The sequence below is a fragment of the Solanum lycopersicum genome, chromosome 6 (genome assembly GCF_036512215.1).
Source record: "Solanum lycopersicum chromosome 6, SLM_r2.1".
In the NCBI taxonomy this organism is placed as follows: domain Eukaryota; kingdom Viridiplantae; phylum Streptophyta; class Magnoliopsida; order Solanales; family Solanaceae; genus Solanum; species Solanum lycopersicum.
In genome coordinates, this window is record NC_090805.1 from 36,414,343 (window position 1) to 36,440,082 (window position 25,740).

General features: G+C 33.5%; 1 pseudogene; it reads left to right on the forward strand.

Annotated features, from left to right (window-relative positions):
* The first annotated feature begins 558 nt into the window (after nucleotides 1-558).
* LOC138349372 (uncharacterized) lies at nucleotides 559-24,894 on the forward strand (annotated as a pseudogene).
* Nucleotides 24,895-25,740: the final 846 nt, after the last annotated feature.

Sequence of the window (25,740 nt, forward strand, 5' to 3'; positions counted from 1 at the left end):
CTACAAAGCAAAATACAATATAAATGAAGCAAGAGAAATAAGACAACAATATTTTACAAAATTACCAGAACCATTTAGCACAAAAGTAATTAAAGATTGGAATGATGAAGGACTAGTAGATACTTTAGGAGGTAGAATAAAATTCTTACATCAATGGTTTGTACAACTATGTGAAAATCAGAAAGAAAAATTAAAAATGGAGAAAGTACTAATTAAAAATTTAGCATGTTGTAAAGATAAAACAGCACCACAGTTTGGATGTACAAACAAATATTATAAAAAGCGAAAACCTAGACAATATAATAATTATAGAAAAACTAAAACCAAGTATAAATATAAAAAACCAAGACGAAGATATTATATAAAAAATTATAAAATAAAAAGACCATATAGACCAAAAAGAAAAATATCCCAATGTACTTGTTATAATTGCGGAAAGATAGGACATTTAGCTAGAGATTGTAAATTACCCAAAGATCCAAAAAATAAATAAATTGCAGAAATAATCATAGATAATGATGAATATATGCAAATAGAATATATAGACTATAAATTAAGTGAAAATGATAGTATATATGAAGTATCAGATATAGAAACTGAAAATGAAGAAGAAAATATTAATCTAGATAATAATGAAACAGATGAAGAAATATAATGTCTGAAGATGATATAAAAATAATATCTAAAGAAGATTATCAAAATGAAGAATTATCAGAACAAAAAATTATATTTGATAATACAATATTTGAACAAATAAAAGGAAAAGAGTTAGATTTAAGTGTTGAAAAAGTACTTGAAATACATACTTTAAGAAATTGGTTTAAAAGACAAAAAGAAGAATACTATGTAGTTAGTCAGAAAGAACATATCATAGATTGCAAATATACAAGAGGAAAAGCACATATACCTATACTAAGTAAACGAATAATAAATAAAAAAATACAAGATATAAAAGCTAAAACACCAATAAAATATGTACATTTAGGAGGAACAGAAATATTAATAAAAGCTTGTTTTAGAAAAGGAATAGATACACCTATTGAAATATACTTGGCAGATGATAGAATCATACACCCCATAGAAAAAAGCGTAATTAGTGCAGTAAAAGGAAACCTAATATATCAAAAATTTAAATTTATAATAAGTGTCAATTATACAGTAGCATTAACAGATAGAAATATAGATAAATCATTAGTTCTATATTGGAAAATGTCAGGAATAGAACTAGCACCAGACAGTAAAATATTTACAGCAAGATGTAAAAACTTATATATATTAACAACAAAACATAAAGTAACAACAAGAAATAAAATTGATAAATAAAGATAGAAAATCCTTTCGAAAAAATAATTATTGTAATAGACAATAATGACTATAGCTATAAAGAAATCGACATAGAAGAAGATTTAGAAATTGTAAAAGAAAGATTAAGTACTTCAAGTGTACCAAATACGTTAACAAGAGTTACCTCATCAAGAATGAGTACATCTAGAAGAAACTATGAAATTCCACAAAATTTAATAGAAGATATAACGCCATACCATTATTTTATAACAGGAATAATAGATCAAAGAAGATATAAAATTTTAATAAATACAGGACAAGAAGAAAATTACATAGCAAGAGAATTAGTATTAGAAACAGAAATCATAAAAACAGGACACTTATGCCCTGGACTACCTAGCGAGATAGTAAATACAAATGAAGAAATAATAGAGAAAGAAGTAATTATAGAAGGAATACCTTTAATTATACCATTTAAAATTTACCAAGGAGATCAAAATGTTATATTAGGAATAAAATGGTTAGAAAAAGTTAAACTATACAATATAGAAAATGAACAATTAACAATAACTTGCCAAAATAAGAAAGTAATTATAAAAAGAACAAAATGAATAATGAAAATATTTATACTTGCAAAAATTATTGTAGAAAGATATCACAACAGATATTATACCCCTATGATAGATACAGGAGCAGAAGCAAATATATGTAAATATAACTGTTTACCAGAAGATAAATGGGAAAAATTAAAAACACCGATGGTAGTAACAGGATTTAATAATGAAGGAAGTATGATTAAATACAAAGCAAAAAATATAAAAATACAAATATGGGATAAAATACTGACAATAGAAGAAATGTATAATTTTGAGTTTACAACAAAAGATATGTTACTAGGAATGCCATTTTTAAATAAATTCTACCCACATATAATAACAAAAACACACTGGTGGTTTACTACACCATGCGGAAACAAGATAGGAGCAAAAAGAGTAAATAATAAACAACAAAAACCTATGGAATGGATAAAAGGAAGTGAAAAAATAAACCAAGAAATGGAAAATATAAATAAGAAACAAATAACACAGTTAGAAATTATCATATTTACAATAGACAAAGTCAGATTAATTAATGAACAACTAGAACAACAACACAATGAAGATCCATTACAAGGATGGAAAAAACATAAGACAAAAGTAAAAATTGAACTAATAGATGAAAATAGTATAATAACACAGAAACCATTAAAATATAACTTCGATGATTTAAAAGAATTCAAAATACATATAGATGAACTATTAGAAAATAATTACATACAAGAAAGTAATAGTAAACATACAAGCCCAGCATTTATAGTTATAAAACATAGTGAACAAAAAAGAGGTAAAAGTAGAATGGTCATAGATTATCGTAATCTAAATGCTAAAACTAAAACATACAATTACCTAATACCAAATAAAATACTAAAAATAAGACATACAAGGATATAACTATTTTAGTAAATTTGACTGTAAATCAGGATTTTATCATCTAAAACTAGAAGAAGAATCTAAACAGCTAATAGCATTCACAGCACCGCAAGGTTTCTATGAATGGAATGTTTTACCGTTTGGATATACAAATGCACCAGGTAGATATCAACATTTTATGGATAACTATTTTAACCAGTTAGAAAATTGTATTGTTTATATAGATGATATATTACTATATTCTAAAACACAAGATGAACATATAAGGTTTTTAGAAAAATTTATACATATAATTAAACACTCAGGTATAAGCTTAAGTAAAAAGAAAGCAGAAATTATGAAACCACAGATAGAATTTCTAGGAATACAAATAGACAAAAATGGAATAAAAATGCAAACTCATATAGTACAAAAATAACCACCCTTGATGAAAATATAGATACAAAAAAGAAATTACAATCCTTTCTAGGATTAGTAAATCAAGTAACAGAATACATACCAAAATTAGTAGAACATTTAAAATCATTACATAAAAAACTCAAAAAAGATGTTGAATACTATTTCGACAATAAAGATAAAGAACATATAAAAAATATTTAAAAATTATGTAAAAAATTACCAAAACTTTACTTTCCTGATGAAAATAAATCATTTACTTATATTGTTGAAATAGATTCAAGTGATCATAGTTATGGAGGAGTTTTAAAATACAAATATGAAAAAGATAAAATAGAACATCATTGTAGATATTATTCAGGATCCTATACAGAAGCACAAATAAAATGGGAAATAAATAGAAAAGAGTTATTTGCATTATATAAATGTTTATTAGCATTTGAACCATATATTTTTTACAATAAATTTATTTTGAGAACAGATAATACTCAGGTAAAATGGTGGATAACTAAAAAGGTAGAAGATTCAGTTACAACAAAAGAAATAAGGAGACTAGTATTAAACATATTAAATTTTACATTTACAATTGAGGTAATTAAAACTGACAAAAATATGGTTGCAGACTACTTATCAAGACAAAGCTACTCAAACTGAGGACAAAAATGAACATACAATTGAAGAGCTATTCAAAGTCATTGCTACACTTTGTACCAAAGTGGACAGAATGGATAATGAGATACAAAAGCTACAGACTAATGAAGATAACCTGAAGTCTAAAGCTAATATAAGTCAGCAGCATGACTATAAAAATGCGGAGCTATGTCGATCGGAAGACAGAAAAATTCCAAAGCTACAAGGAGACGTTGGGAAACTCCATAAAATCCATAACAATGTTTGTTTAAATGCAGCTACATCCATCACATCTACAGCAGGACAACCTACAAAAAGGGAAGAAACTAAGGTAAAATACATAAATATAAACATGAATAAATTATTTTCAAAACCATATACTCCTCAGAATACCCAAAAAGATACATTCGTCCCTCCACAGACAAATACCTATAAAGCCAGCCTAGACTCTCAGAAACAGACATACAACTACATCAGTAGAACATATATAGAAAATATATACAAAGTACAAACCTTCATAAACCAAAACCCAGAGCTAAAGATACAAAAAACCCCAATGAGGATTATATAACCCAATATCTACAAGGTTATAATAAGTTAATTGCACAACCTAGAACAAATCCAAATCTAGTAGCAACTTTCTACAACTATGGACTATTGAGTACCGTATATACAATAACAGGAGAAGAGATATCTAAGATACCAGAACTATATAAGGCCTTTTTACAGTACAAAAGAGTAACTAAAGGAACTCTATTTTTTATAAAGTTATACTCAGATACAGCTGAAATATTATATGATAAAGTCAAGCCAACAGTACAAGCTATAAAGATTGGAATAACTAGGGAAATGATAATCCCTGAAAAGATAGATACACAAGAGGAAATACAGAAAGTAGATATTCCGGAGTTCTACGCAAATAAGAGAACTATTGGAATAGCTACCATATTGAATGAGATAACAAATAATTATTTAAACGAAAATGTAATATGGAGCTACTATAATAGAGATCAGACAATCATCTACTCAAACTGTGGAGATATCCGAGCAGCAGATATGGAAGATTTAAGACAGTGGATATTAAGTCTGCTAAGACCAGAACAAACTCCTACGACAAGAGCAATACAGAAGAATTTCATTTCTTCTAATTCAATGACAAGATATTGCAAACTAATAGGACAGAAATATCTTGACCATCTATGCTCAAAATGTGAAGGAGAAGATAATTACGTTTCAGACGTACAGTTAGAGTAAAAAAAAGTATTTTGTAATTTTATCTTTATGTCTTTATTAAAGTAGTTTGTCGTGAAGTGTCGGCCAGAAGATAAGATGGCCATATGTAAAGTTATGTCGGCCAGTAATAAAGTAAAGGGCCACTAGTAGTTTGTCGTTTTGTGTCGGCCGAATTAATATAGGCCAAGTGTAAAGTTAGTGTCGGCCATTTCTGATGGCCTAATGTATAAAAATGTTGTATAAATAGAGGGCTTTTTTTAAACCTATCCAACAACACTTGATGATCCATACCTTCTTTATGGATTTATTAGATCTAGATGAACCTATTGAACTGTCAAATGGTCTTGCTGTCACGACCCAAACCGGGTTGCGACTGACACCCACACTTACCCTCCTATGTGAGCGAACCAACCAATCTAACCTTAACATTTCAATATAATATCAACAGAAAGTAATGCGGAAGACTTAAACTCATTAAATAAAGACCAATTCATTAACTTCTAAAATTCAATATCTATTATTCCCCAAAATCTGGAAGTCATCATCACAAGAACATCTACGATCAAATGACTAAACTAAGAGTATTCTAAAAGCTAAAAATACATAAGAAGCTAGTCCATGCCAGAAGTTCAAGGCATCAAGACTTGAAGAAGAAGATCCAGTCCAAGCTAGAAGTATTAGCTCACCCTGAATTTCCGATGTAGTAAGACTGGCTTGAATTACTGTTGAGTTGAAGACGATGGCACGTTTGCTGCACTCCATAAATAAACAAGAAGAAAACATAAAAGTAGCGGTCAGTACAAAACACGGGTACTGAGTAGATATCATCGACCAACTCAAAATAGAAAACAATATATACCAAGTAATATCATAAACTCAACTATGATACTCAACATGTAACAACAACAAGCACTATATCATTAACAATTTCCGTCAAGTTCATACATGAGGACTCAAGCCTCAAACAATACTCATTTGGGAATCATGTTCATTAGATTGAGTATATTAACATCTTTCAAGATTCATTATCTTTATTTCTCTTGTGTCGGTACGTGACACTCCGCTCCCTCATATTCATTAATCCTCTTGTGTCGGTACGTGACACTCCAATCCCCTACTACTATGTGTCGGTACGTGACACTCTGATCCCCTACTAATATGTGTCGGAACGTGACACTCCGATCCCCTAAATCTACGTGTCGGTTCGTGACACCCGATCCCCTAAATCTACGTGTCGGTTCGTGACACCCGATCCCCTAAATCTACGTATCGGTTCGTGACACCTGATCCCCTAAATCTACGTGTCGGTTCGTGACACCCGATCCCCTAAATCTACGTGTCGGTTCGTGACACCCGATCCCCTAAATCTACGTGTCGGTTCGTGACACCCGATCCCCTAAATCTACGTGTCGGTTTGTGACACCCGATCCCCTAAATCTACGTGTTAGTTTGTGACCCCGATCCCCTAAATCTACGTGTCGGTTCGTGACACCCGATCCCCTAATCTCATTCTATCAACTCATCAAGCCTTCTCTTTTACCAAGGCATCATCACTTCTCATTACTTTAGTTCATCAAGCCTTCTCCCTTACCAAGGCATCATCATTAAAAAGAGATTAGGTTTTTATCAAGAATTGGGATTCAATGACTTCATCATGCTTAATATAATCACAATTATATAATCACGTTCATGCATGCATACAATTAAGCACATAGCAGGGTTTACAATACTATCAATACATATCATTCTCTATTAAGAGTTTACTATGAAAGCATGAAAACCATAACCTACCTCCACCGAAGAATTGCGATCAACAAGCTATCTTCTCAGAATCCTTGCTATCCTCTTCGTTTCTCTCTCTCTCTACTTGTTCTCTTTCTTTTTCTATCTCTCTTTGTTCTTTCTTATTTTTTTCTTATTCAAACCCTCTTTCTTTTACCCTAATTAACATATAATTAAGGATAAAAGATGGCAGTAATACCCCACTAATTAACTTAAGGTTAACTCTTTTAACCCCCCAAGTAATTAGACTTATTAACATTAACCCACTAACTTTATAATTAAGGCAGGAATAGTCAAAAACGTCCCTTAAAACGTATAAATAAATCTGACCCGGACTGGGATTGCGCAACCTGTGACGGGCCGTCGTGCCTGTGACGGGTCGTCGTACCTGCAACGGTCCGTCCTGCAGGTCGTCGCAAAGTTCAGAAACCCAAATTTCCACCAAGGGTCTGTGACGGTCCGTCCTGTCATTTCGTTACGAAGTTCAGAGAGTCGATTTTCAGTACCCAATTTTCAGTTTTTCTAAGTGTTTTGAAACGAGGCCCTGCGACGGTCCGTCGTGCCCATGACGGTCCGTCATTGGGTCCGTCGCCTCAGCCTGTTTTTCCAGAAATAAAATCTGCTGCTCAAAATGACTAAACAGGTCGTTACAATAGATACCAATTTACCCATCGTTCGTCCCCGAACGATCACAAGAAGGAAAACAAGGGCGAAAAGAAGTACCTGAATCTGTAAACAGATGTGGGTATTTTTCTCGCATATCCGCCTCCTTCTCCCAAGTGGATTTTTCAACGGGTCGATTCTTCTATTGAACTTTGATGGATGCAATCTCCCTTGATCTCAACTTGCGAACTCTATCTAGAATGGCAACAGGTTCCTCCTCATAAGACAAGTTCTCATCAAGCAAAACTGAATCCCAACGGATAATGTAGTTTCCATCCCCATGGTATCTTTTCAACATCGACACATGGAATGCCGGATGTACTCCGGACAGCCCTGGAGGCAAGGCTAACTCATAAGCCACCTCTCCTACTCGCCTAAGTACTTCAAATGGTCCAATGTACGTTGGACTTAGTTTACCCCTTTTACCAAACTGCATCACCCCTTTCATGGGCGAAACCTTCAGCAAGACTCGTTCTCCCTCCATGAACTCTAAGTCTCTAACCTTTTGATCTGCATATTCTTTTTGTCTACTTTGCGCCGCTAGAAGCTTTTCTTGAATAGACTTCACTTTCTCTATCGAATCCCTCAAAAGGTCAGTACCCCAAGGCCTAACCTCAAATGCATCAAACCAACCAATGGGAGACCTACATCTCCTACCATACAAAGCTTCAAATGGAGCCATATCAATGCTTGAGTGATAGCTATTATTGTATGAAAACTCCGCTAAGGGTAAGAAGCTATCCCAATGGCCGCCAAACTCTATCACACATGCACGAAGCATATCTTCCAACACTTGAATCGTTCTCTCAGACTGACCATCGGTCTGAGGATGGAATGCAGTACTGAGGTCCAGTCTAGTACCTAATTCCGCATGCAATGTTTTCCAAAACTTAGAAGTAAACTGCGTACCTCTATCTGATATGATGGATAATGGAACCCCATGCAATCGCACCACTTCCGAGATGTAAAGTTTGGCTAACTTCTCTGCATTGTAAGTCACCTTGACCGGAATGAAGTGAGCAGACTTAGTTAACCTAACAACAATTACCCAAATAGAATCAAACTTTCCCAATGTCTTGGGAAAAGCGACCACAAAGTCCATTGCAATTCTCTCCCACTTCCATTCAGGGATGGGCATTCTCTGAAGTGTTCCTCCGGGCCTCTGGTGTTCATACTTTACTTGTTGACAGTTTGGAAATTTGGCAATAAAATCAACAATATCACGCTTCATTCTACCCCACCAAAAGTGTTGCTTTTGGTCACGGTACATCTTGGTTGCACCGGGATGTATCGAATACTTTGAACTATGAGCCTCTGTCAGAATAGTGTTAATCAAATCATCAACTCGGGGTACACATACCCTTCCCTTGATTCTCAAAACACCTTCCTCATCGATTTGTGCTTCCTTAGCCTCTCCTTTCAACACTTTATCTCGGATCCGGATCAATTTTTCATCATTAAACTGTTTTCCCTTAATCTTGTCAAGAAAAGAAGATCTTGACTCCACACTAGCAAACAATCCTCCCTTCTCATTTACCTCTAACCTCATCAATTCGTTAGCCAGAGTCTGAACCTCTCTAGCCAATGGACGTCTAGAAACTTGCAAGTGAGCTAGACTTCCCATGCTTCCCGCTTTTCTACTTAAAGCATCTGCCACAACATTCGCTTTTCCCGAATGATACAAGATAGTGATATCTTAGTCCTTTAGTAACTCCATCCATATCCTCGGTCTTAAGTTCAAATCTTTCTGAGTAAAGACATACTGAAGGCTACGATGATCCGTGTAGACCTCACACTTAACCCCATATAAATAGTGTCTCCATTGCTTTAATGCAAATACTACCGCAGCCAATTCCAAATCGTGGGTCGGATAGTTACGTTCATGCACCTTTAATTGCCTTGAAGAATAAGCAATCACACTCTTCTCTTGCATTAGTACTGCACCCAAACCAGAATAGGATGCATCACAATAAACAATGAAGTTCTTACCCTCTACTGGCAAGGTAAGGATAGGTGCGGTAGTCAACAAGGTCTTGAGCTTCTGAAAGCTTTCCTCACATTCGTCCGACCATACAAATGGAACATTCTGCTTAGTCAAGTTCGTCAAATGGGAAGCAATAGAAGAGAATCCCTTGACAAATCGACGGTAGTAGCTAGCTAACCCAACAAAGCTCCTTATTTCTGACACATTAGTAGGTCTTACCCAATTCTTCACTGTCTCAATCTTAGAAGGATCCACCATCACTCCCTTCTTAGAAACCACGTGCCCCAAGAAGGACACTGCATCTAGCCAAAACTCACACTTAGAGAACTTGGCATAAAGCTTTTTCTCCCTCAACATTTCCAATACCATTCTCAAATGCTCTTCATGTTCCTTCTTGCTCTTTGAGTATACCAATATATCATCAATAAATACGATCACGAAGAGGTCCAAATATGGCTTAAAAATCGCGTTCATCAAGCTCATGAACGCAGCAGGGGCATTCGTAAGACCAAAAGACATCACCACAAATTCGTAATGTCCATACCTCGTTCGAAAAGCAGTCTTTGGCACATCCGTTGCCCGTATTTTCAATTGATGATAACCAGATCTCAAGTCAATCTTAGAGAAAAAACAAGCACCTTGTAATTGATCGAACAAGTCATCAATGCGAGGAAGAGGATACTTGTTCTTAATAGTTACCTTATTCAGTTGTCTGTAGTCGATGCACATCCGAAAACTCCCATCCTTCTTCTTCACAAACAAAACCGAAGCACCCCAAGGAGATGCACTTGGTCTAATGAAGCCTTTGCTCAACAACTCTTGAAGTTGGGCCTTTAACTCCCTTAACTCTGCGGGAGCCATTCTATAAGGGGGTATAGAAATGGGGCGTGTGCCCGGTTCAAGATCGATACAGAAGTCAATATCCCTATCTGGTGGCATACCAGGAAGATCTGCAGGGAACACATCCAAAAACTCGCGGACTACCGAAACCGACTCAATCAAAGGTACTTGAGTAGTGTCATCCTTGAGATGTGCCAAGAAAGCTAAACACCCTTTACTAACCATTTTCTTAGCATGAAGAAAGGAGATGATACGCACCAAATTGGAAGTGTAGTCACCCTCCCACACTAACGGATTTGTCCCAGGTTTGGCTAACGTCACCGTTTTAGCATTACAATCCAAGATCGCAAATTGCGGAGAAAGCCAAGTCATACCCAGAATTACATCAAAATCATCCATTTCTAAGATAACCAAATCTACATAAGTGTTGCTCCCCACAAAGCTCACCAAACAAGACCTATATACCTTTTCAACTACCACAGACTCACCCACCGGAGTAGAAACATGAATAGGCATATCAAGTAATTCACAATGTAAATTTAGACCATTAGCAAATGAGGAAGATACATAAGAAAATGTGGATCTAGGATCAAACAATACAGAAGCCATGCAATCACAAACCAGAAGATTACCTGTGATGACAGCATCAGATGCCTCCGCTTCAGACCGCCCAGGGAAAGCGTAACAATGGGCCCTATCGTTTGTCTGTCCATTGCCCCTACCATGTTGTGATGTAGTGGTTCCAGTTTGCCCATCACCTCGGCCATTTTGGTGACCACCATTACCTCGACCACCACGTCCTCCAGAATAACGGCCTCTACCATGACCACCTCTACCTCTAGCCATTGGGGGTCTATAACTCTGTTTTGGACAATTCCTCCTAATATGTCCAGTCTCCCCACATCCATAACACTCTCTGGAGTCAAGCATAGGTCTCTCAGAGAAGTGTTGACCAGTCTGAGGTGGACCCCCAACTACAGTCTGTAGTGAAGACTGAATGGTTCGAACTGAGTAACCTCCGGAACCTTGTCCTCTAGAGTAAGAACCATTAAACTCACCTCCCTTTAGAAACCTTTTTGATGTCGATGTAGTGGTGAAGTCATCTGGCTTCACTCTTTCCACCTCTATCACGAAGTCTACCACTTCTTGGAAGGATTTTGCCGTAGCCGCTACCTGTAAGGCTGAAATCCACAACTCTGACCTCAACCCCTTCACAAAACGACGAATCCGCTCTTGTGGACTGAAACAAAGTTGAGTGGCATACCGGGATAATGCACGAAACTTAGCCTCATATGCATTGACCGACATCCTACCTTGCTCTAGGCTCAAGAACTCATCCCTTTTCCTATCCCTCAAAGTTCGGGGGATATACTTCTCCATAAACAAGCTAGAGAATGAGGCCCAAGTCATAGGTAGTGCCTCTGTTGGTTGACACTCAATATGTGACCGCCACCACATTTTGGCGTTCCCTTGAAACTAATAACTCACGAACTCAACACCAAACCGTTCTACTATACCCATCTTGTGTAGTAGCTCATGACAGTCAACCAGAAAATCGTAAGCATCCTCAGATTCCGCACCCTTGAAGACAGGAGGTTTCAATTTCAAGAACTTACTGAAAAGTTCATGCTGATCATTTGTCATTATAGGCCCAGTAGTCAGGCGTGGAAACGTGCCTATGTCCAATGAGGCATCCATACGATGAGCCATAGTGGCTGCATGTTGTACCTCTGAAACTGGAGGTGTTGGTGCAGAAAACACTGGAGGTGCCTGACCCTGATCGGACAACCCACTAAGATAAGCGAGCACCTGATTTATCATCTCTGGGGTAGGCTGGGGTGGCAATCCCTCATTCTGCACTTGTTCATTTTCCCCATCCTCCCCTTCTCTTATTACCTCCTCAGTCGGTGGAGGAGTCACTGCCCTAGTATCAGATGGACTAGGTGCTCGTCCTCTTCCACTAGAGGACGTCCTCCCACGACCTCTACCACGGCCTCTTACCGCTGCTCTTCCTCGAGCTACAACCCCATTGGCTGGCTCAGACTCACCCTGTCCCGCCGGTGCTGATGTTGGTGCTGGCGTAGTTGTTGCTCTAGTTCTAACCATCTGCGAAAAAGAGTGAAGATGGTCAGATACCAATTTGTATCACCTAGATACCAATTGGACCCAAGTAGTAGCATGAAAGAAAGAATGAAAGAGTGAAATTTTCCTAAAGTCTTATAGCCTCTCAAGGAAAAGTAAAGGCGTCCCCCTACCGTTCCTTAAGACTCTACTAGACCTGTTCTTGTGTGATGAGACCAACGAACCTAATGCTCTGATACCAAGTTTGTCACGACCCAAACCGGGTTGCGACTGGCACCCACACTTACCCTCCTATGTGAGCGAACCAACCAATCTAACCTTAACATTTCAATATAATATCAACAGAAAGTAATGCGGAAGACTTAAACTCATTAAATAAAGACCAATTCATTAACTTCTAAAATTCAACATCTATTATTCCCCAAAATCTGGAAGTCATCATCACAAGAACATCTATGATCAAATGACTAAACTAAGAGTATTCTAAAAGCTAAAAATACATAAGAAGCTAGTCCATGCAAGAAGTTCAAGGCATCAAGACTTGAAGAAGAAGATCCAGTCCAAGCTAGAAGCATTAGCTCACCCTGAATTTCCGATATAGTAAGACTGGCTTGAATTACTGTTGAGTTGAAGACGATGGCACGTTTGCTGCACTCCACAAATAAACAAGAAGAAAACATAAAAGTAGCGGTCAGTACAAAACACGGGTACTGAGTAGATATCATCGGCCAACTCAAAATAGAAAACAATATATACCAAGTAATATCATAAACTCAACTATGATACTCAACATGTAACAACAACAAGCACTATATCATTAACAATTTCCGTCAAGTTCACACATGAGGACTCAAGCCTCAACACCATACTCATTTGGGAATCATGTTCATTAGATTGAGTATATTAACATCTTTCAAGATTCATTATCTTTATTTCTCTTGTGTCGGTACGTGACACTCCGCTCCCTCATATTCATTAATCCTCTTGTGTCGGTACGTGACACTCCGATCCCCTACTACTATGTGTTGGTACGTGACACTCCGATCCCCTACTACTATGTGTCGGAACGTGACACTCCGATCCCCTAAATCTACGTGTCGGTTCGTGACACCCGATCCCCTAAATCTACGTGTCGGTTCGTGACACCCCATCCCCTAAATCTACGTGTCGATTCGTGACACCCGATCCCCTAAATCTACGTGTCGGTTTATGACACCCGATCCCCTAAATCTACGTGTCAGTTCGTGACACCCGATCCCCTAAATCTACGTGTCGGTTTGTGACACCTGATCCCCTAAATCTATGTGTCGGTTCGTGACACCCGATCCCCTAAATCTACATGTCGGTTCGTGACACCCGATCCCCTAATCTCATTCTATCAACTCATCAAGCCTTCTCCTTTACCAAGGCATCATCACTTCTCATTACTTTAGTTCATCAAGCCTTCTCCCTTACCAAGGCATCATCATTAAAAAGAGATTAGGTTTTTATCAAGAATTGGGATTCAATGACTTCATCATGCTTAATATAATCACAATTATATAATCACGTTCATGCATGCATACAATTAAGCACATAGCAGGGTTTACAATACTATCAATACATATCATTCTCTATTAAGAGTTTACTATGAAAGCATGAAAACCATAACCTACCTCCACTGAAGAATTGCGATCAACAAGCTATCTTCTCAGAATCCTTGCTATCATCTTCGTTTCTCTCTCTCTCTGCTCGTTCTCTTTCTTTTTCTGTCTCTCTTTGTTCTTTCTTATTTTTTTCTTATTCAAACCCTCTTTCTTTTACCCTAATTAACATATAATTAAGGATAAAAGATGGCAGTAATACCCCACTAATTAACTTAAGGTTAACTCTTTTAACCCCCAAGTAATTAGACTTATTAACATTAACCCACTAACTTTATAATTAAGGCAGGAATAGTCAAAAACGTCCCTTAAAACGTATAAAGAAATCCGACCAGGACTGGGATTGCGCAACTTGTGACGAGCCGTCGTGCCTGCGACGGTCCGTCTTGCAGGTCGTCGCAAAGTTCAGAGACTCAAATTTCCACCAAGGGTCTGTGACGGTCCGTCACACCTGTGACGGTCCGTCCTGCCATTTCGTTACGAATTTCAGAGAGTCGATTTTCAGTACCCAATTTTCAGTTTTTCTAAGTGTTTTGAAACGAGGCCCTGCGACGGTCCGTCGTTGGGTCCGTCGCCTCAGCCTGTTTTTCCAGAAATAAAATCTGCTGCTCAAAACGACTAAACAGGTCGTTACACTTGCTTTGCCTGTCACATTAGTAGGTTCCTTGGTACAAACTCCTCAGTCATTTTACCGTAACTATGCATGCATTTATATTGTTAAAAAAACATATTATGCTTGTTTTGTAAGAAATTGACACATTGTATTACAAGTGTATTAAAATGTGTGATAAATGTATTATCTATCAATAAACTTGTATTATATGTAAAGAGAAAAGACATAAAATCACCATCAAAGTTGTTTCGAATTTTTAAAAAGACACTTTAAACTTACGGGTGTCCTATTACCCCATTAAACAACTTCAAAATAGAATGTATACCCCTTTTTCACTCAATACCATTTATACAAAAATATTTGTATGTCACGCACTAATAGTCACTTGCCACGTGTTAAAAATAATTTATCTAATTTTTTTGTATTTCTTTTTTTCTTTCTTCCTCTTTCTTCTTCACCTCAACTCTGTTATTTCTTTTTCTCTTTCTTCTTCACCTTAACTCTGTTCTTTCGCATTCTCTTTGTGCTGCAGGAATCTTCAAATCCATTGTGGCTGAGCAAATTTCGCAGTAACTATCAATTTTTAGTCAAATTACTATCAATTAATTTATATATAAAAATAAATATCGTCAAATAATTAAAATCTAAATACTCAAATATTACCAAGTCAAAATCTGATATTTAAATCACCACTTTCTTCAACTCTTACTTCCAAATTGAATTTTCATAGTTTAACTACTCCCAGATCCTAATCTTAATTCGTAAGAGAAAAAAAATCACTAAACTAATTTATTTTTAAAAAAAAAACAACAACAAGAGCTCAATAACATGAGCTTAAAAAAGAACGCCAGAAAGGAAAAAGAGAAAAAAAATGAAGACATGGATGTTCAAGAAACATGAGTAAGCTAATGATGGTAGGGAAGATGAGAATTTTGTTTTGAAAAATTAAAAACTATTCTTAATAAAGTTAAAAAATAATAATTAATACATGAGTTTTTATATTTTTTTCCAACAAGGCAAATTGGAAGTGCCAAATGACAATTTTACATTGGTATGAAGCGTATCAACAGTATTTCACGCGCCCATATGTTGTGACAACACGAGTGGTGTTAAAATTAGTCAAAATGGTATATTTATTGTAGATTTAGATAGTTTCGTGGGGTAATAGGATACTCACAAAGTTAAAGTATCTTTTTGAAAATTAGAAATAACTTCAATGGTGATTTTATGTCTTTTTCTCTATATGTAAATAATAAATTGTTCTTTCTAATATGTATTAAAATTGTATTATAAATGATTAAACGTGTGAATGGTATGAAGGAAAATATTTTTCAATTTTCTCATATTTCGTTGGGTCAAATGTTTTCCAAATCCACTCATTTTCCTCAAATTTAAGGAAAATGACTTTCCTTAAGAACTCAAGGAAAACATTTTTCAAAACTCTCTTCCAACCTCACCCTACCATCCCCAACTCACCCCTACCAGCCCTCCCCCCTCCCCCTCCACCCAAAAAAAAACTTTATATTGTTTTTTTAAAAAAATCAATTTCAAATTTTAATTTTTTCACCCCTACCCTCGTACCCTCACCCTCCACCTCCACGACGATTTTTTTTTAAGTTTATTTTTTATTAAAAAAAATTAACTTAAAAAATTTTTCTTCTCTAGTAAAAAAATAAAAGATATTTCTCAAAAATATTTTTCATTCAAAATCAAACACTAAAATATGTTACGGAAAATATTTTATACTCACCAACCAAACATGAGAAAGTAAGTCAAAAATCTACTTGTTTTCTAAGAAAACATTTTCGAGGAAAAACATTTTTCATGGAATCATTTTCCTTCATATCAAACACACCCTAAGTGAAAAAAAATGTTATTGCTATAAATGGTAATTTTTTTTAATATAGTATATTTAAGTAAGTTTCCTTTTTAGTTGCCACTATCTTTTTTTCAATTTTAAGGAATTTTACGAGAAGTTTTCTCTAAAGGTAGAAGGATATATCTGTTGGGATATATACTATTAACCATGTATTAAGAAATAATATTTATTAGAGAATAAATATTTGTTCAATTTTAATAGATCATATATTCGTTTATGGTATTTATGTACTTATATAGTAGATGATTTAGTGTGTAGAGTTTTAGCTTATACAGAGAGTATTAAATCATCGATTCGTAAGTATAATTTTTTTTGTTCATAATCTAGGATGAAAATTGGACATGTCAACGGATACGATTGTAGCACAAGATTATATGTAGTTTATCCTGATTATGAAAACGATATAGTTTCAACTTCTTGTGCTAGTACATTTTGTATGTATTGAACGGGATCGAGTAGAGATAATTGTTTTGGACTGACTGACAAAAACATATTCGCTAAACTATTAAATGTACTTATATTCTTAATCATGATATATCTATTATGATATGTATATATATTGATTATCGTTTTTATTTATTCAAAGGTGAGATTCTGAGATGGGTAAATATGCCTGATAAGTATATATTGGTGAAATAATAAGTTAGTTGATGGAATTCATGTCTCGTTATAGAGATTGATTGATATACCTTTTTAAGAAACTTATAAGTTTTCACAGTGTCAAATCTTGCAAGTGCATTTATGAATCCAACACATGAAATAAGTTAAGTAATGTTGTAAAAAAATTAATCATTAAGTTAAATTTGTTAGTAATTTAATTTATTGATTAGTATCTGAAATCTTAAAATGGAAATTACCTAAGTGTTTAATAGGAAATTACGAAATAGAGGAGTGCAATTATTATTTGTAATTTATTATGCTAAGAATAATTCAAATTAATTATTTGGGATTATTTCCATAATAGGAAGCCTATAGGTAATTAATTATGTGGTCCCTATAGTACCCATATTTAACTAGAATTCATAATCCTATTTCTATGCAAAAAGGAAGAATAATATGTGTTTTTTCTAGTCTTATAGAAAAACAAGGTTTTATAGTCCTTTTTGAATTAGGAAGAAATCTCTATAAATAGGGATTCTCCTAACCTAGAAAAGAGAAAAGTTAGTTTTATATTCAATACTTGCCCGCCGACCCAAGTATTGAAAGAGTGCAAATGTGACTTGGGATCACTATAAAAGACCATAGCTATCATGTAGATTCACTTGAAGGTCTGTCTAACTTGGTGATTCGTTTGAAGGCATTTATTCACGGTATTGGCTATCTATTATTCATGTAAGCAGTAAATATCCTAATATGCTTTCGCTGTGCATATATAGTTTTCCAGCAATTGGCATCAAGAGTCACACTTACATCTTATTTGATAACATGATATACGTGGGGATGGTCTATTAAAAGGGACAAAGAAGTTAGGTAATTAGGTGAGAGTCCTTTATGTTTTAAATATTGAGTAAAAGTGACAAATAAATAAATAATATTAATTCTAATTAGAAAGTATTCTCTAAATAGCCCCAAACTTTTAAGTTGTACACTTTGTCCTTATATTCTTCATTTATTTACCTTTAAATATTGAAAATTTTACAAAATTGACCAAAAAAAGGCCTTCTTTCTCAACTTCATTCTCTTCCCACCGATCCTATTCAACTGCAGCTATATTTGTCAATCCTTCTTTCTTTTTCTTCTTGTTCTTCATCTTGCTTTTATATAGAAGATCTATCAAGAAAAATTTATGAAAAAAGAATATCAAAATATATATGTTTGAGTTTTTTTGCATTGTATTTGTTTTGTTAAAGCTTTGAATAAACTAAAAAGAGTACTATTGATAAGTATGAAAATCACTTTGTGTCAATTCTTATTCTGCATTTAGTGAACCCAAAACGAATGTTTCAGTCAACAACTTTCGTAGTTGTCCGAACAACTATCGAAGTTGTTTATTGAAATAATTAGATATGTCTTTGTTGTTGTCCAACAACTGTCTTTAGTTGTCCGGTGATAGTAGAAGTTGTCCCAACAACTAGTGCAGTTGTTCGACAATTGTGTTTTGTTGTTGGTCAATTGAAGAATTATAAAAATATACTTTTTGTCGTATTTATAACATGTACTTAATGATATGATTATTAGATCAAACAACTTAATCTTTGTATCTTAACAACTTTTAATTTTTATCAAAAGCTTCTAATTTTTATATTAACAATTTCTAATGTTGTTGGACAACTGTAGCAGTTGAAGGGTCAAGTCCTTCAAGCAACTACATTAGTTGTCCAACGATATTGAAGAGTTGTCTAACAATATTGGAGAGTTGTTAACAACTTTGCATAGTTGTCTAATAATAATTGAAGATTGATCTAACCATTTTGTATATTGTTAGGTGAAAACTAAGTCGTTCAATAATAATTGAAGATCGATTTAGTCATTTTGTAAACTATTAATAAGTATAAAGCAAGTCGTTTAATAATAATTGGATATCGATTTAGTCGTTTTGTAAATTATTAAGTATAAATTAAGTCATTTAATAATATTGAAGATCGAACTAGTCATTTTGTAAATTATTAAGTATAAACTAAGTCATTTAATAATAGTTGAAGATCGATTTAGTCATTTCGTAAACTATTAAGTATAAACTAAGTTGTTTAATAATATCTGAAGATCAATCTAGCCATTTTGTAAATTATTAGGTGTAAGCTAATAGTTAAATAATAATTGAAGATCGATTTAGTCGTTTTGTAAATTATTAAGTATAAAGTAAGTCGTTTAATAATTAATTGAAGATCGATTTAATCATTTTTAAACTATTAAGTGTAAACTAAGTCGTTTAATAATAACTGAAGATCGATCTAGTCATTTCATAAATTATTAAGTTTAAAGTAAGTCATTTAATAATAGTTGAAGATCAATTTAGTGTTTTTGTAAACTATTAAGTATAAACTAAGTTGCTTAATAATAACTGAAGATCGATTTAGCCATTTTGTAAATTATTAGGTATAAGCTAATCGTTTAATAATAATTGAAGATCAATTAGTCGTTTTGTAAACTATTAAGAATAAACCAAGTCGTTTAATAATAATTGAATATCAATCTAGCAATTTTGTACATTATTAAGTATAAACTAAGTCGTTTAATCTTAACTGAAGATCAATCTAGTTATTTTGTAAATTATTAAGTATAAACTGAGTAATTTAATTATAGTTGAAGATCGATTTAGTCGTCTTATAAACTATAAAGTATAAACTAAGTCGTTTAATAATAACTAAAGACCGATTTAGTCATCTTATAAACTATAAAGTATAAACTAAGTCGTTTAATAATAACTGAAGATTGATTTAGTGGTTTTGTAAACTATTAAGTATAGACTAAGTTGTTTAATAATAGTTGAAGATCGATCTAGACATTTTGTAAATAATTAGGTATAAAATAATCGTTTGATAATAATTGAAGATCGATCTAGCCATTTTGTAAAATTATTAGGTATAAACTAAGTGGTTTAATACTAGGTTAATATCAATTTAGTCATTTTGTAAACTATTAAGTATAGACTAAGTCGTTTAATAATAATTGAAGATCAATCTAGCCATTTTATACATTATTAAGTATAAACTAAGTTAAGATAAGTCAGCTCATCCCAACAAGCAAGTGATCAATAAAAATACAAGCATATGGTCCATATGCTGCACAAGAATGGCTACTTGACACATTTTTTAGACGCTCATATAACCATGGATCATTCAACAAACTTTCAGACAAATAATTGAACATCCCGCTTTACTTGAGTAGTTTGGGCCACAATATGAGAATAAGTTGGATCAGTGTGAAAAAAGTCAACTCATCGCACACATGAATATTGCAATCATAAACTTGAATCAAGCTTTCTGCATCACTTTCGCTTTCATCATCTTTTTCTTCTCCACTAGATTTATCTCCATCACTTCCATCATCTTATTTTTTTCGCTTGAATTTTATCTATTTTCCATACTTTTTTCTTCACCTTATAGGTCACTGCTGCTCTTACATTTTTTTTTTCCATCTCACTAGATTGCTTCTCGCTATTTTCATCAGTTTTTTGTTCTGCTAATAAGTCATTATTGCTTTAACTAGTTTGAAGTGTTGCAGTACCTCTTTTCTTAGTAGTCGTATAACTCTCGTCATTTTCTCCAGAATCTGGATTCGGTGAAGATGTTTCAATACTTTTTCTCTTATATTGACACATTATATCTTACTAAAATAGTTAAAAAGTTAGTAAATGATATAAAATTAACTTAATTGGATCAATAGAAAATACATAATTATAGTACATTAAACATCAATAATTATATTGTTTTTTTTACAACTAATCAATTGATCAACAACTGAACACAGTTGTCTAACAAATATCATAGTTGTGGGAACAACTTATCTACTCGTTCGGCAACTACATGCAGTTGTTGGATCATTTTGTATCTGAAAAGATATGCATAATTATTCCTATAAATAACTTTGGTAGTTGTCTAGGCAGCTGTAAAAGTTGTTGGCTGAAACAACTAAATTGGCTAAATCATTAACACAAAATAATTTTATACAGACTAAAAAGCTTTTTTGAGTTAATTTTAATTTCAAGCCGAATAAGTGCAATGCAAAATAACAAAAAAATATTATAGATATATGATAATAATTTTCTTCTTTATGAAACTAGTTTTGATATTTTGAAATAGAAAAGAGAAGAAAATTTACTAGGAAGAAAACACAGTATAAATTATTGATTAGTGATTTTAAAATTGAAAAAGATTGAATGTTTTTCCAACTTGTCGTTTCTTTGCCGTTCCAATCTTTTGATTCTATTCTATTAATGAAGAACTCCTCAAAGTCCTTTTAAGTTGGAAGTTTATCAAAATTTTAAAAATATTATTTTGAGTCATTTAAGTTTTAAAATTAGTAGTTTGATCCATTTTTATTAATATTAAAAACAAGAAAATAGAGGGGGGGGGGGAGGGACCCACTTGTCCCTTTTTTTTAATTGAAAACTTAAAAGGCATTTTTACCTCATTTTTTGTATATGGTTTCGATATATATATATTAATATGCAGTTTTTACCAGAGTTGGGTGTATAGCCAAGTTCACTTTTGTGTAAGTATTGTTAATAGTGGTGTATATCACTATAATTGCATATGTAAACCAATCTTAAAAGTTCTTTATCATTGCAAGATGAGTTACATCGTATTGTGAAGTTAAAAAGAATTAAAAGAAGCGAAGAAAATGGAGTGCTAAACATTGTGAAGTAGATAATCTGCAGATTTGCATAAGTATTAAAACTCCAATTTTCAGTATCATTTTCTTTCTTGATTCTTTTGTAATTAATAATTGTTAATTGGTACTTCAAGAAAAACAAAGAAATAAAAGAACGAGGTTTGGTTATTGGCTAGTTTCCACAAACTTTGTGGAAACTTGATTAAAATCTAATTTTTTTTAAGTTTGTTTTCCAATTTTTTAAAAAAGTAATGCATTTTGCACTCGACGGCAACAACTATACAATACAGTATTATTTCATTTCGCAGTGACTTTATGTAACTTTTAGTCAAACTAGTGATAAAAAGGTTTAGCTTCATGAGAAAATTAAGCGAAAGGTGTCAAATAAGTCTTGGTTTTGTTTTTGGTGATAGATTGACCAAGAGGTGGTCAAATCATCTTTAAAATGTAATTAAATAAATATGGGACCAAATTAACATTTCTAATACTTTCTAATCTTTTATACAAAAAAAAATACTTCATTTTTAAACTTCTATAATTTAATTCAAATCATTTAAAAAAAGAAATCATTCCATCTTCTTCTCCTAGCGTTCTCTCTCTTCTCTTTGGGATTGTTCTTCTTCTTTTTCCTCATAAATCGAAAAATTCGACTATCTCTCCTCCACTATATTCCTCCCCGACTATCTCTATCTCTATTATTTTTCTCCTCATCTCCAATCGTTACTCTCTCCTCTTTTTGAACTGAAATCGTGTTCGTCTTAAACTGGTAAGTTATTATTTTGAAAGATTTTACAATTTTCGAAGTTTTTTTCTTGTATTAATGAACAATAAAATGTTCTATAGATGTAAAAATTGAATAATGATGTAATGGTGCCTATTACTTATTGTTTTTTAAAGACAATCAACCAACCCCAAAAACCCCTAATTTTGAGGAAATGTATATGTATTTATAACATTTTAGTGAAAAGTCAGTTTTTATTGCTTTTCTTGTTATTTTTACGTCTATTTTGTTGATATGATTTTAGAAATATAGTCTTGTTGTGTTGTCCAACATATATTTCATTTGTTGAAAGATGTATTGTACGTTGTCACATTTTAGTGATATGGTGGTGCATTTTTCAACATTCATCATATATTGTAACATCTCACTTATGCGTTAGGGCAACAAAATGGTCATCTGTGAAAACATAAGACTCATCTGTGGCAACTTAGAATTCATTTGTGGAAACATGAGAATCATCTGTGGCAACTTAGGATTCATCTGTGGCAACATAAGATTCATCTGTGGCAACATAAAATTCATCTGTGACAATATAAGATTCATATGTGTCAAAACATGATTCAATAGTGGCAACACAAATTTCATGTGTGGCAACAGTAGATACATATGTGGCTACATAATATTAATTTATGGCAACAAACTATCCATCTGTGGCAACATAATGTTAATATTATTTATAATAAATTGAAAAGTCTCAATCTTTTTAATTTGCCTTGTAGATGAAATGATACAAGAATCTTCATCCATGACAACAAATCAATCTTTTATTGGTCTTGCATCCTCTTCTAACATCAAATGCTTTTTTTTTGTCTGTGCGAAGAATGTGAGCAGCAACATGATTATTTTATTAGTCGTGTTAAAAAACTCACTAATACTTTTAAGAAAATATCTCATAATATTGATGTCCAATGATCCAAGAAGAATTCACAGCCTCTGAAGTGTAGGAGGTTGAAAAAATCTATTTCCCAAACACTTTCTACAACTAGTGAGAAGAAGGAGAAGGGGAAAAAGGGAAAGGAGGAGAAAGAGAAAAAGAAAAAGGAGGAGAAGGAGAAACTGAAGCAGAAGAAGGATGATAAGAGGAAGGAGACAGAGCACGAGAAGGAGAAGGATAAGAAGAAGAAGCAGAAGAAGAAAGAGAAGGAGGAAAAGGAGAAGGAGAAAGAAAAAGCTAAAGCAAAAAAGAAAGAGAAGAAAGTCGAAGTCGCCATTTGTGATGTGAAGCGAAAATATTCATTCGAAGGTTTTAACATTGACGACGAGGGTCCAACTGAAATAATGTCATCCTTCTCGCAATGGATAAATGAGAGTCTTTACAGGCATCATGCAAAAAAGTAAGGTCGTTCAACTATATTAGTATTTCTTCTTGTTGTCCACTAAATAATTACTTATAATGATTACAGAATTGCAGAAAAGACAAGGACGATCTCTACTTAAACAATTGCTCAAAACTTGATTTTGACCAACTTGATTTTGTAGTTGCATTTCCAAAGAATAAGGATTGGTTCCACGTAATGTCTCATCCCAATAAGTGTTGGATTGATGAGGTAAATTCATGTCCACTTTTATGTTTGACTAATACATGAATATATACGAATATATTTATACAGAGATACACTCTTTTGATGCATCTGTGCAGTATGTGGATGACATTTTTTAATATTTTGCATAAAAAGTCGAATCAACAACAGAGTCATTCTAAATATCGATATACAACAACTAGTTATTTTTTCAAAACATACATGACAATGCTAGTAAATATGAGGATAAAATCGTTGGCATAATGAAAGGGTTTGTTGTACCTTGTGGACTGCCTTGACACTTGACAGATGATGTTTATGTCTGTGTAAATAGTAATGGGGAATTTCATTGGGTCTTGGCAGTCGTTGCATTGAAGGAACGATGCATGAAAGTGCATGATTCCATGTCCTCATCTAGGTCTAATAGAAAATTGTCATCCGAGCTTCAAAAGTTGTCTATAATGTTGCCAAAGTATCTTGAGTTACGTAGATTTTTTGAGCAAAAAGAGTGAACCAACTGGTCTATTCTTGAATGTTACCAAGGAAAGAACAAATCCCACCCATTCGAAAACAGACATGTTACTGGTATTGCACAACAAGAAAGCAGTAGTCTGTAAGTATCACATTATTTTTTTATCTTACGACTATAAAAAAATGTGATGATATTATATTTTCTAATTGATGATATACCATGCAGATATTGTGAACTTTTTGTTGCTGCATACGCTGAATTTTCGAGTGATGGATTAGAAATACCATCTTGTGGAATTAGTGCAGACACACTTCGCATGAGATATGCTTCACTCCTATGGAATTATTGAATTTTAAAGGATCGGAATGACTATGTTAGTGACAATGAAGACCCACAGAGGCCTAGACCTAAAAAAGCAAAGATCGATGAAAATATTGCGATTACCACCATTGATTAGATGGGTGGTTATGTATATCATTGTGAATTACCTTTTTGTTGATAAGTTGTATAAAAAAAATTAGTGAAGTATTAGTACAATTATCTGCATGTGTACAAACAGAAGGATACATGTGACAACATATTTCACAGAAAGGTGACATGTGGTAAGACATGTCCCAGAAAGCATATATGTGGCAACATATGTCACTGTTTGAATTGTCAAAATTAAAAAAAATAAATTAATGGCTTTAATATAATCGTCCCTTCATTTTTCCTCTCTCCTTTCTCCTATAAAAGTAATTTCAATTTTTTTGCTGATAATATTAATCATCGCTTGTCTACATGTGTACCAACAGAAAGGGGTCATGTGACAACATATAGCACAGAAAAGAGATACGTGGTAAGATATGTCATAGAAATGAAATATGTGGCAACAGTATACTATAAATATAACATATGTCCCCCAACAGAAAGTATATATGTGGCAACATATGTCACAGTTTGAATTGTCATAATTCAAGAAAATTAAAACGGCTTTAATTTTCATTTTCATTTTCCCTCCTCTCTCCTCTCTTCTATAAAAGTCGTTTCATATTTCAAATTTTATTTATATACTAATTTCAGTTTTCTTTTCTCTTGTTTCTCTTCCATTATTTCTTCTTTCACAAATCATTGTTTTTGCGATATTTTCTAAAATGCTAGTGGTAATCTGTTGCGATCCTCTTCTACAGCAAGGCGTTGTTATCCTCATCATTTA